Source organism: Alexandromys fortis, unplaced genomic scaffold (assembly GCF_014885135.2).
Source record: "Alexandromys fortis isolate MF-2015 unplaced genomic scaffold, M_Fortis_MF-2015_v1.1 scaffold_116, whole genome shotgun sequence".
NCBI lineage: Eukaryota > Metazoa > Chordata > Mammalia > Rodentia > Cricetidae > Alexandromys > Alexandromys fortis.
The window spans coordinates 4,865,962-4,878,236 of record NW_026067998.1 but is presented as its reverse complement, the minus strand read 5'-3'; the positions used below and the strand labels follow the sequence as shown (position 1 = coordinate 4,878,236).

The window sequence follows — 12,275 nt, the reverse complement described above, 5'->3', positions numbered from 1 at the left end:
ACCATCAATAATAAACTAAACCCACTTAAATTTATTTCTACAACAGAAACTTGCATATTTATTGCAAGCTGGGTGGTTTTTCTACAGGCACAAAGTTCCTTGTTTTCTGGGCAGCATATTTAACGTTTTGTGTTTTAAAAAGGTAGTCAGGGAGCCTCAACTCTGGCAGCATTTCTGTGAAAATAGCAACATAGATGTGGGTAAAACATAATGGCAATCTGAAAGGAATATGGTAAGTTTTTTTTAATTTTGCACCAAAATATTTTAATAATGCTACTATCATTTTTTTATTGCTCGAATTGACTTGCTGTTGACTTTAAGCACTAGCAAAGATACTTTTAACACATAATACACCACACCTTGATGGTGCTTCCGTGTGTCCCCATTACATAGAAGACAGCTTAGAGCCACCGTTTACATCATCCTAGTGTCCCGAAGAGTCCATTGTGGCAACTGGTGGGGGAGGATCAGAGCACAAAATGAGCTACATCATATGCTCATATGTATTTCATTTGTATAAGATGCAGTTATTTATCTGAGTGACAGACACATCGTCCCTTCAGGCAGTTCCTAGAAATTCTATACGTCAGGAAAAGTTAATAACTGCGGAAACCCAAGTAAACATCTCCCCACTACACTTGATCCCACACAGTGCGTTTTACCCTGGGGGTTTTAGTTCAATTGCTGTGATGTTTTAAATGTCTGTAAACTTTTGGATGGAGTTTTGCTCATCGGTCGTGGTGTCTACTCCCAAACACATGGTTGGCACTAAAGAAATAGACGAGAGGAACTTTAAAACAATTCATTCAGTGGGAAAAAAAAAAAAATTGTCTCCAAAATGCTCATCCCTGCAAGGACTCAGAGTTTGGGAGGATGGGATTGATCTGACTGACGGCCACAGCCACTGAGTCTTGTTCTCCCAGGACCCCTTGCACTTACTTGCCCTTTTCTAACTCTGCGAGAGAACTCACAAGGAAACGCCCACAAGCAAGGGGGCCAAAGTTCACAGAAACATGTTTACCGCAACCCGGGACAGCTGTGGCTGCCTTTGGAGAATGGGAGGGCCTCCGTGACAAATGGACATTCCGCACGTGAGCAGACAGACACACCCGGTCTGCGGCTCCCGCAGCCCAGCTCTAGATCACCCCTGCGCCCCATGGGCAGTCCCGAGAGTCTGAGAGGCAAGAACTTGGCCACCCCTCCAAGAGTTGGACCGGCTTGTGTTGGTGGACAAGTGGGGAGCTCTGAGTGAAAGGCGACCGGTTCCCAGTTCTGTCCCTGCACAGCAGGGCGCCTCTCTGTTGCAGCGAGAGTGAAGAGACAGGCGGCTTGAGCTGGCCAGAGACTGAACAAAGGGAGCCAGCGGCCCAAAGGATGCTATGCTCCCCACGCCCCACCCAGCGGGCCAGGGCACTGCCTGGCGTGCAGGTAGCCGGTCTTTCGCTCTGCAGAAAGCTGTGTGTTCGAGGCCAGCACACAAAGACTCACTTCCTTGGGGCCAGCCTCCCAGACTGCCCTGCCCACTCGTGGCCAGTAGCATTCCTGCGGTCACCACCTGGACCCTTGCGCCCCCGGGTGCCAGGTACTGGGGAGCAGAGGCCGTGCGGGGAGCCCTCAGAGCCGCTCGCCTGGTAGAGGCGGTGGCTGGGATTAGCACGCCTTTTTAGGCAGCCGCGCCGCCCCACACAGCAGAGTCTGCAATCGCTGTGCGAGAGGCAGGCTCTGCGTCGCTGGAGCGTCCCCGCCTGCTCGGGCCGGGCAAGCTGCTGGCTGGGGTTGCGCGCGGGAGGCCGAGCAACTTCCCGGCGCCCAGCCGCTAGGTGAGCCCAGACAGAAGACCGGAACCGGGAGGGCTGGGGTGCACGGGGCTCCGGGGCGGGGCAGCCTCCGATCGCGGGCCCACGGGGCCATCAGCAACCGTGCCACAGCAGCGCGGGTTGGAACAATGAAGCGCGCGGCGCGGGGCTGAGCGCAGCCACGCATTGGCTGGGAGGCCGAGCTGTGGCGGGCGGCGACGCGATCGCGCGCTGCCGGATAGGGGACCACGCCAGCACGGGGTCGCCTGAGCCCCCAGCGAGGCCGCGCTTCCCTGGGCGTCCCCGTGAGTGTGGGAGCGCGTTGTGCGCGCGCCCGCCAGTCCGCCCGCGTGGCTGCCGGGGAATAAAATGTGACACGCACGAGTCTGACTTCGGCGCAGAGCACAGGCGTGGGGACAAGGTGAGTGAGTAGCTCGCGAGTGTGCAGGATCTGCGACCCGCCAGTGTCCTGTTGGAATCTCCTTGCTGGTGCGCTGAGCTACTACTCAGAGTTAGATGAGCTCAGCTACCAGAAGCCAGCGTTGTGCGGGGAGAACAGGGCACTCCGAAGAGGGTGAGCAAAGGAAGGCTTGCGCTTTGGGGACAGGTGGACACAGTCCACTCTGGACATCTGAAATTGTGCATTGGTTTGATTTGATGTGATTTGGCTATGAAAGAAAGTGGAGACTTTTATCAAATTCCCTGACATCTTCTTACAAATTAGTGCACTTACAGCTTAGAGAGCATCCTGATTTTTTTTTCTTCTTCTTCTTCTGTGTGGCTATAATGTTTAGGTGCAGAAGGATCTTCGGGAGCCCCCTCCCCCGCCAAAGTCAGTGTTAATTCCTTGTGCTCTTAGCTGGCAAAAACTCCGTGTTTGGGTTGTTTTACTTCCCACCATGTAGAGAGGTTATGTGATGAATTCTTCCTAAGAAGAAATGTGACATCTATCTCCTTTGGACCTGATGGGCACTGGTGCTGGGGGACCAGTGAAGGTAAACGCATGGTTCGACGCAAATGAGGCTTTCCAAAGAGAGCTGAATAGTGTGTTTGGAAAAGCTGTGCTTTCCAGGAATTTAAATGAGACTTTTGTGATTGCCTTTCAGCGTCTCCCCCTGTGTTTCTTGGGGCAGAACTTCCGAAGCAGTGTGGGAATCCAAAAGCACTGTGGGGTGAGGAGCTATGTGTACATGGATTTGGGTAAACTTTAGGGGAGACGGTGGGAGGTGGGTCCTGCTAAAAATTTGATGGTCGTATCTGGTAGAAATCATTGTCATGTGGATTACTGAGCTTTCTGTGGTCCTCCGGCGGACTGCCTTTCTGGGTGAGGAGACTCCTAGGGTGACTTAAATACTGCACTTTCTGCACACAAAAAGAAAAGAGAACTAGCAGAAGTTAGCTTTTCGATCTTTATTTTTCATGAGAGTTACTTTATAGTTGACTTAAAATTTCTGATCAGTACTTTTACCATTTTGAAATACAGTGTATGTCTCGGGGAGAATTTTAGTAGCAGAGTGTTGGGGTGGTAAATTTGGGGTAACTTCCTTTCAAAGGAAAAGCAACGCGTGGCCGTTTAGCTACTTTTTCCATTACTATTTTTCTGGAACTGACAACCAATTTTCTCCCCTATTTTGTTCTAATATCTTAGAAAAACTGTCAGCAATGGTGGTTGGATATTGCAACTGAATAAAGAAAATAAAAATAATAGGTGACTGGGTTCTGAATTTTACAAGTTTGGGGTGGGGTAAGGCTCAGACATGCAGAAGTTCTAGATATGCTTCGCAGGGCCAGTAGAAATTGGAGCAGGCTGCATCCCTTTTTGCTCATTCAAATTGTTGCTTCCTTGCTTTTGAACTAAATCTTCTTAGAGATTTTGGCATGGGTCCTCTCCTGACAGAGCTACGAGTTCCATGGTTTAGGATGCTGGAGGTGTGCACAATTTAGAATTAAGGTAAGGATGAAGACACACACCTGGAGGACCTGGGCAGAGAGACTTTAATATCTGGAAATGTGTGAATGATGGATTCTGCAGAAAGGGACAGTCATCTGTGCTTGGTTCTGACTATGAAAACCAAGAGGGGATGGATATGAGTTTCTGAGTGCAGCCGAGGCAGCTGCCAGGACAGATCAGACAGAGTCCTGGTTGCTGAGGTAGCTTATACATATGTCCTTGGATCTAGGGCTCCTCCTCTTCTTCCTCCTCCTTCTTCTGAGATGATTTTCTTTCTGAGCAGATCTCTTGCTTATATATGCTAACGGGACTCTTATCCTCTAGTGCAGAATGTATCCAATCATTTCTTTATAAGCACTGGCGCACGAGGCCCGGTGCAGCCCCCTGCTTAGATAAATAGGTCTCAGAGCAACGTGCAGACATTTATCCCTTGGGAAATTCTTAATTAATCTGCAACTCTGCTGCCTGGTTTCTGATACTCTGAATAAAAATATCTCGTGCATCGTAATAGGATGCCTTGTCTTAAACATGGATTTCTCTTTAAGCATGCTATACTATGGTATTCCCTGTCTCTTCCTCCTTTGGAGTATAATGGAGTACGACCTTAAAATTTAATTGCTTAAATTAACGTTTTATTCAACTTGCTCAAATGTATAAGCAAAACAGTGTTCTTTTGTGGTACCTTGGTGTTAAGTTTTAATTGTTTTAGGCCCTAAAACTGGAAACTCATGCTTTACCAAAGATGAGAATCACGTAAGTATAAAAGAAACAGTTGCATGGACTCGGGCACTGATTTTGGAATCAGACGAGAACAGGTGCGCATTTACACAGCCATTTTCACTGTTTTTAGCACTAACTATTGCTATCAGTGCCAAGGACTAAATGGGTTATGGATGATAACCAGCTACTGTTAGCAAATTAACATACCTTCAGTTTCATAAAACTGTTGTTCCTCTTTTTTTTGGAAAGCCCATCATGTCCCCCTTTTGAGAGATTTGTTTATCACGTTAAGTGTAAAAACTACAGCGTGGGGGGAATGGATTTATTAGGTCTCTTATCAAATCTGAAGTTTATTGTGATCTGAAATTCCCAGAACCCCCTGAGTGGCTAGGGAACAGCTGCACTGTGGAATATGTGCCTGGAGCTTACCCAGTGTGCATGTGGCATGCATCAAAAGAGGCACTAGACTGTCCTTGGGGCTTGCGGGGCTCAGGATCTGGTCCAGCACCACCAAGGACCCTAACTTGGCCACTGGATACAAGCTTGGTCTCAGCACTGTCAGCCACCATGTGCATTCCACAGCTCCCCAAAACCTTCCTGGTGTGCAAGGGTTGGGAGACAGAGGGTGGCTTTGTGATAGGAAATGACATCTGAGGCGTGTCCCCCCCCCCAACTCTTGAGCATGCTGCCTCTACACATCTGTTCTAAGCCTGTCCCGCCTCCTGCTGTCTCCTCTGTTCCTCCTTAGGAAAGGTAAGAATCCCAAATTCAAGGTAAGGTTTGGTTCTAGAGAGATGGGAGAGTCTGCTGAAGACTGGGTTTACAAGTCTTGCAATGGGCTTTCCTGAATAAGAAAGTGATCAAGAAGGCCGGTGATGGTGACTTATTCTGGAGGAAGTCTCCCTGCGCCAGAGTTCAGTTCCCAGGGCTGCTAAGGAAAAACAGGGACCAAATCTACTCCAAGCTGACTCGTGGTGCTGGGTTCATAAGATCAATAATTTAATGTTCTGATGTACTTAAAATCGATTTGACCTGCCGTTCCTGGAGAAGGTAGCAATCCAAAGAATAATAATAGCAACTGATTTGCAGGTACTGTGTACCGCACCCTGCCATTTGCTTTGCATAGATTATTTGAGTCCACTTTAGCCATAAGCCAAGGAAGTATTATTACCCTATTTTAACAGTGAGAAGACTGAGTCTCAGGGAAGTGAAATGTCCTGGCAAAGCTGGGGCGTTTGCCTAGAGCTGATGTTGTTGGGCTGAACTCTGCTCTACAGAGGAGCATCACCTTGTCTGGCCAGAGACTGCTGAGACTGACCATAAGCTATCACCTCCTCCAGTGCTTAAGCAGCTGAGTGGGGCAGATACACAGGTGTGAAGGGGAAGGTAGGGGCCCTCAGAGACCCTGCAAGAAGAAAGAAATTTTTGAGCGTTTTTAAATGGACTATGGCATTTTGAGAACTCAGACAAGCAGGATTAGAATGAAACCCTGCCTTATATGAAGGTCACCACATTGAGCAGAAATTTCCAAGAAAGATTTGGCCTGAGATTGGAAAAAAAGGGTGTTGCTGCTTTGACTTATTTAGAAGTATATTGGTGAAGTATATTGGTGAAAGCTCAGAGGGTTCACCCTGCGCAGAAGCTGCCATCTTGATGATTGGCCTCTGCTTTCCTCAACTTCATTGTTCACACTTTGAGTTCTTTCCAGTGCTGCTTCTAGTCTGAGCCCGAGAGCAAAATACTTTATTAAATTTCAAACTATTGGTTTTGCCTAATTGAATTATACAGATTTTTTTGAAGTCAAGATTCTTGCTGTGGTTTCTATAAAATGACGACTTTAAATTAAACTCTGAAAAGGTGAGCCTCTTATGCAACCCGATCACTTTATTGTTTAGGGATAAAGCTGAGAAGCGACTTCCTTGAAAGCAAGGTAGTAAGGATGATTTTTATGAATGACAGTATATGGCTGGAGGTGAAAACTTAGTTAGCATGGGATTTGCTCATGTTGCTTCTCTCAAGTGAAAGATCAATCTGTAATGTGGGATTAAATGAATGAATTCATTTTTGCTGTTGAGGAGGGAGCTCACTATGTAAACTACGTTTTAAATTTTAAAAATCTTATTAGCTTCGCCATGTGAAGCTGGGCATGATGATAAACCCTTGAAATTCCAAGCCAACCTGGGCTACCCAACGTCCTACTGGGGAAAGGGTGGAAAAGAAGAGGAAAGATTTTATATAAGAAAAAGTGGACTGCCTTTAAATAGACACATATTCTCTCTCTCTCTCTCTCTCTCTCTCTCTCTCTCTCTCTCTCTCTCTCTCTCACACACACACACACACACACACACACACACACACACAGGAAAACATGAGGAATAAGTTCTGGATTCCTATCTTAAACTGACAATTAGGAGCCGGGCAGTAGTGGCACACGCCTTTAATCCCAGCACTCGGGAGGCAGAGGCAGGCGGATCTCTGTGAGTTCGAGGCCAGCCTGGTCTACAAGGGCTAGTTCCAGGACAAAAGCTACGGAGAAACCCTGTCTCGAAAATAAAAAAAAAAAAAAAAAAAAACCTGACAATTAAGAATGAGAACTGAATCAGGGTATTTGACCTGGGATTTTACCATGGTTAAACAACTAATCAGGACTAGAATGCAGCCCTTCTTACTGAGAAAATATTCTTTTTCTGGTATAAATTATCTCAGACAGACCTTACATGTGGCTTATGGGAAGGGTTTAGAGAACCTTCAATTTCTTATCAACAGACCCTATGTAGACGCATATGTATTAATTTATGTTTCTGTGTATTTGTGGGGCACATGCCTGTAGTAATCTTAACAGCCATCAGCATCTTCATGGTGCCTTTGGTGGATTTCTAACTGCTCATGGCTGAAGAGACTAACTCTGAAGAGCCCCCCCCCCCCAGCAGGGCACCCAGTGGAGTGGCCTCAGACTGAAGATGTGACCACTGTCCCTTAGAAGCAATTTCCCCAGGTGACAGACTGAGCCACTTGTTTCGGATCAATGTGAAGTTGGGAAAACAATGTAGGTGACTCAGCCTCTTTGCCAGGGAATACAATGCTGTTTGAAGTCATCCTGAATTGGTGTCTTTTATCTCACTGTAGCTGATAGCAGCTTAAAGAATTTAAAACACTAAGCCCAAGGCTTTTGTTCTTAACATACTACACTTCCCAATCCTCAAAGGAATTTTTTTTTTAGTACAATTTGTGAGTAAATGGCACGCGGGATCAGGGTTAACGTTTTTTTTTTTTTAAACTCTGTCTATCTGTAATACGAATGTGATTATTTGTAGGTATATAATTTCCATTTCTCAAAGGGAACCCCCGCTTGACTCGTGCATGATTAACAGTTGGTCTGCTTTTCGTTTAGAAAATAAGTAGAGGGGAGATTTGAACTCATTAAGTCATTTGCCCAGCCTAATAAGGCTGCCCCTCTGCATCCATGGATCCTACACAAACAGTTTGGACCAACTGCAGTCAGGGTGGAATCATTTCATAAAACTGCATCTATTCTGATCGTATCTGGGCTTCTTGGCATCATTCATAAATGACTCGATTTAACACAACGTGCATCTTCTGGAGTGAGAGGCCGTGTGTAGTGAGTGTCTGTGCGTGTGCTGCCCTTTGATATGTGGCACCTGGGTACCCAGGTGGTCTTAAATCAGTGGTTCTCAACCTCCCTAATGCTGTTACCTTTAATACAGTTCCTCATGCTATAGTGATCCCAGCCATAAAACTATTCTCATTCCTGCTTCCTAACTGTAATTTTGCTACTGCTATGAACTGTAATAATGTAAATACCTGTGTTTCTTGATGGCCTTAGGTGGCCCCTGCGAAAGGGTCATTTGACCCCAAAGAAGTCATGATCCACATGTTGAGAACCACGGTCTGAGAGCAGATCCTGCAGTTCCTACATCATAATAACAGTCGGGATGCCTTTAAAGAAACTATTTTATTAATCATTTGAGGTGAGGGAGTTGCAAAACCTCAGTCGTGTAGAGAGCAGATACCCACTTGGTGTCCTGTAAATAATGTGACCTATGTGCTTCATTCTACTCTTTGTATCCTGGAGTTAAAACATACGACACTATATCAAAATTATACCCTAGCAATACATCGTCTGATAAAAGAGAAGCTTTAGTACATATTACATAATATTCCTCTCTTCGAGCAGTTAAAAGAATCCTCCACCAAGGTGTTTGTGCTGTTTCTCGATGGTGTGCTTAACCCAGCTGTCATGTAGAACTGATTGAGTTAATCAGGTGTGCAGTGTGCCTGTTGTATTGGCAAGACATATTTTACCCCAAATCTCCATGTATAGATTCAGCCCAACTGACTGAATCTACTTGGTACTTAGCGTGATAGATGTTGAATAGGGTATGATGTTGAAACTTATAAAAGAGTGATTTGCACAGTGTTCCGGGAAATAACCCACGTGGTGCCCGAGAAGTAGCCCTTAGGTGCTGGCTCTGTGGATGCTGCAAAGGACAGCCAGGTCCTGTGCCAAGTGCCAGGTTTCTGCTTCATCCAGACAGCAAGCTCTCTTTGAGAAGCCATTGGTAAGAGGAGTCTTCCTTGCCAAGCTAGATGGCATACCTATAGTGATTAATTTGCTTCTTCAGGTCCACATTCCCCATGAATCCAGGTTGTCTTCCCTCCCAAATAGCAATTTAAGTTGTATATAGGATAAGAGGTGGGTATGCATCAATACTTTAGCAAACTCATATGCATTTTTGGTTATTTGCTTAAAATTTTTTAGTATTGCAAGTACACAAGGTTTGGCAGTTTCAGTAAGGCATTTAAACACCACCTTTTGCAGGATCCAAGACCTTGGTCGGTATGTAGTGGTCATAGCCTTTCTATAACAGGCATAATATTTGCAAAAATCTACATACATTATCCACGTGTTTTTTAAATCATCTCTAGATGACATGCACCTAATAAAGAAAGTTATAATGCATATATTAAGGAAAACAACAAGAAAATCTATCGTGTTCAATATATATGCAGCCTTTGGTGGGGGAGAGTAAGTGATCTTTTTTATGCATAGTTTGTTGCATGTGCAGATCTAGAGACCTTGGCTCAAGAGGGCCCTAGAGACCTTGGCTCAAGAGGGCCCGCCCGTGACACTGTCTGGCTTTTCTCAGAGCTATAAAATATCGATACATTAGGAAATATTGAATATTTTGCCAGTGCCACATGTGCCGGAATTATAAATACACCATTTTGTGACTGTTCACGAGCAGGATATGTTTGTAGACAGCATAGAGAAACAGATGCTGTCAGGTCATCAAGCCTTCTTGTGTCCTCTCTCCATCACTGTCCCCAACGTCTCTGCTTGGTTTCTATTCCTGATTACATTAGATTTAATCAAAACTAACTTATTTTCTTATAGAATTAAAGTAAAGTAGGAATAGAAGTATTTGGTTGAACATTTCTGAAGTCGTTCATCATGGAAACTTTTGTACAGAGAGCTAACCACTCTAGAATTGTTTGTGCCACAAGAGCTGAGTTTTGTCATTGGGTCAACACCCTAGGATTTTCATTTTTGTTGACTGCAGACGTGTCTCAGAAGTAACTTTTAGAGAATTCTAAAAGCTACCGTGTTGTGTTTCAAATCATGAAGACAAAGGGCAGAGCAAAAACACAATACGTGAAATGTTTACTTTCAACTGAATTTATCTCATATGAATTGTAAATTTGGGGTAATTTAATATTGGCAAATGGATATCGATACGTAGATAGTTATAAGGGCGATTTTGCACAACCTAGATTTCTTAGGAAATATGGTAGAAAAAGTAGCGCAGCTGGAGGAGTCAAGTGGGACCAATTCTTTGGCACTATTACCTTCTTAAAGAGGTATGCCTTACAATGTGGAAAGAAGAAGAGATTTTGAAACTCTAGTCTAGACAGTTCCATGATATTACCTACCTTGTACTAGAGTGGGAGGAGCAAGAGAGACCTTTCTACTTTTCAGAAAAGGAGAAGGTACTTTTCTCCCAAAGGTAGAAAGATGCCTGGAAATTTTGTAGGGAGGGAAAGATGGAATGTGTCACTGGGGAGCTCTCTCAATGGCAAAGAGCACTTGCTGCCCTTGCAGTTTCCCTGAGTTTGGTTACTAACACCAACACTGTAAGTAAGGTCCCCAGCCACCTGTAACTCCAGCCCCAGAAAACCCAGTGTACTCTTGTGGCCTCTTTAGGCATTTGCACACATGTAGTGCGCATGTAAACACTTAGGCACGCACATGCACATGAAGAAAAATAGAAAATTGTGAAAACACAGAAAGGAAATGTAATTTAGGCAGTAAGGATAACAGGCGGACTGTTTAATAAAGGTGAGGGTACTTAGATTATGTTGTATGAGCTCGGCATTCCCCTAAAGCCCAAGCTTGTTGCGGGAGGTCTTTCCGCCCCTCCAACCAATAGCTGCTGTGATACCAGCCCATTGGGGCTTGGTCTCTCTCCCTTTAAAAAAGCTGCTATTTCCTCTGCTCGCTCTCTTCTCTTCCTGCTCCGCTGGAGACTAGACTCCCTTCCTGGTTGTGCAGATGGCTGTTGTCTGGGATTGTGATCTGTAAGGTTTTTTCACCTTTAAATAAATAACACCCTATTAATCATAACTCCAAACTGGTGTTGCCTTGTTCGTGACTTACGCCTTCATCTGGTGCCCAACGTGGGGCTCACATCCAAAGCCAGCTGCAGGTGCTGATGTAGAGCCAGACCCAAGGCAGAAAAACCTGCACTCAGGGAGGTTCTGTGGCTACCTCCTGAGGAGGACACTGTGTCTGCTACTTGCTTCCGGCAACTTTAGCCTCACCACAGCATGCCCAGGGCAAGAACTATTTGGGGCCTACAGAATAAGTGATTTTGCCCCCTGTGCTAGTCAAGCCCCTTTCCTATTCTGGACAGTGGCTTTTAAGGTTTCGGGAGGGTGACTGTCTCAGGGTCTCATATCCTTTAAGGAAAACATCAAGCATAAATGCTCCCCTATTTACAAATTATGAATCTATGCTGTTTCTCATTCTCTCCAATCTTTTAAGAATGATTGACCATCTATTTTTATTTCTGCATTCTTATAGGGCACACTGGGGTTATATTGATACATGTATGCATTTAAACATTTATCTCTTTTGTTTGCTTAGTGTTTCCCCCTCCGTTTTACATCTGTCTATATTCTGTTCTGGCTGAATTACCTTATCATGTGACTTCCTGCCTTCCTTAGATATCCCAGCTGTTCTCCATGACATGTAAGGCCAGACCTCTGATCTTGAGCATCAGTGTAAAGTACTTCAGGATTGGGTCAGTTCATGGTCTCATTCTGGTTTCAGGCTATTTTCTCTACTTTTTAATTCTCAATAACCCTGGTTATTTCATACTTCCTCTTCCTAATCCCAACACCCAACAGTTTTTCCAACACAGAGAGAGAGAGAGAGAGAGAGAGAGAGAGAGAGAGAGAGAGAGAGAGAGAGAAGGGGGGTGCAAAGAGAATGAGAGAGAGAGAGAGAGAGAGAGAGAGAGAGAGAGAGAGTTAGAGAGAGGGTTAGTTTATCGTTTTTCTGTTGATATATTTACTACTTACAAGTGCTTTCCCCCTCCCCTCTCCCTTTCTTGGCCAGAAGTAAAAAAATCTGTGTTTCAGCTACATAGCCCATGGTGTACACAATACTCAACTCAAAAGGTGCTTCATGAACGCTGCTTGAATGAGTAGTTCTAAGAATCACACGACACTGAAATAAGGGCTCCTAAAATGCAAGGTCTAAAAATGGAAGGGACTCGGCAATATAC

General features: G+C 45.0%; 1 protein-coding gene across 9 annotated transcripts in view; it reads left to right on the top strand.

Annotated features, from left to right (window-relative positions):
• The first annotated feature begins 1,152 nt into the window (after positions 1 to 1,152).
• St6gal2 (ST6 beta-galactoside alpha-2,6-sialyltransferase 2) overlaps positions 1,153 to 12,275 on the top strand; it is a 69,663-nt gene continuing 58,540 nt past the window's right edge. For 5 of the 9 annotated variants that reach the window (XR_007595110.1, XM_050160516.1, XM_050160512.1 and 2 more), the window contains exon 1: positions 1,589 to 1,820. The gene's annotated coding sequence lies outside the window, so the exon portion shown is untranslated. The other 4 variants (XM_050160515.1, XM_050160517.1, XM_050160514.1 and 1 more) reach the window with 4 other exon arrangements.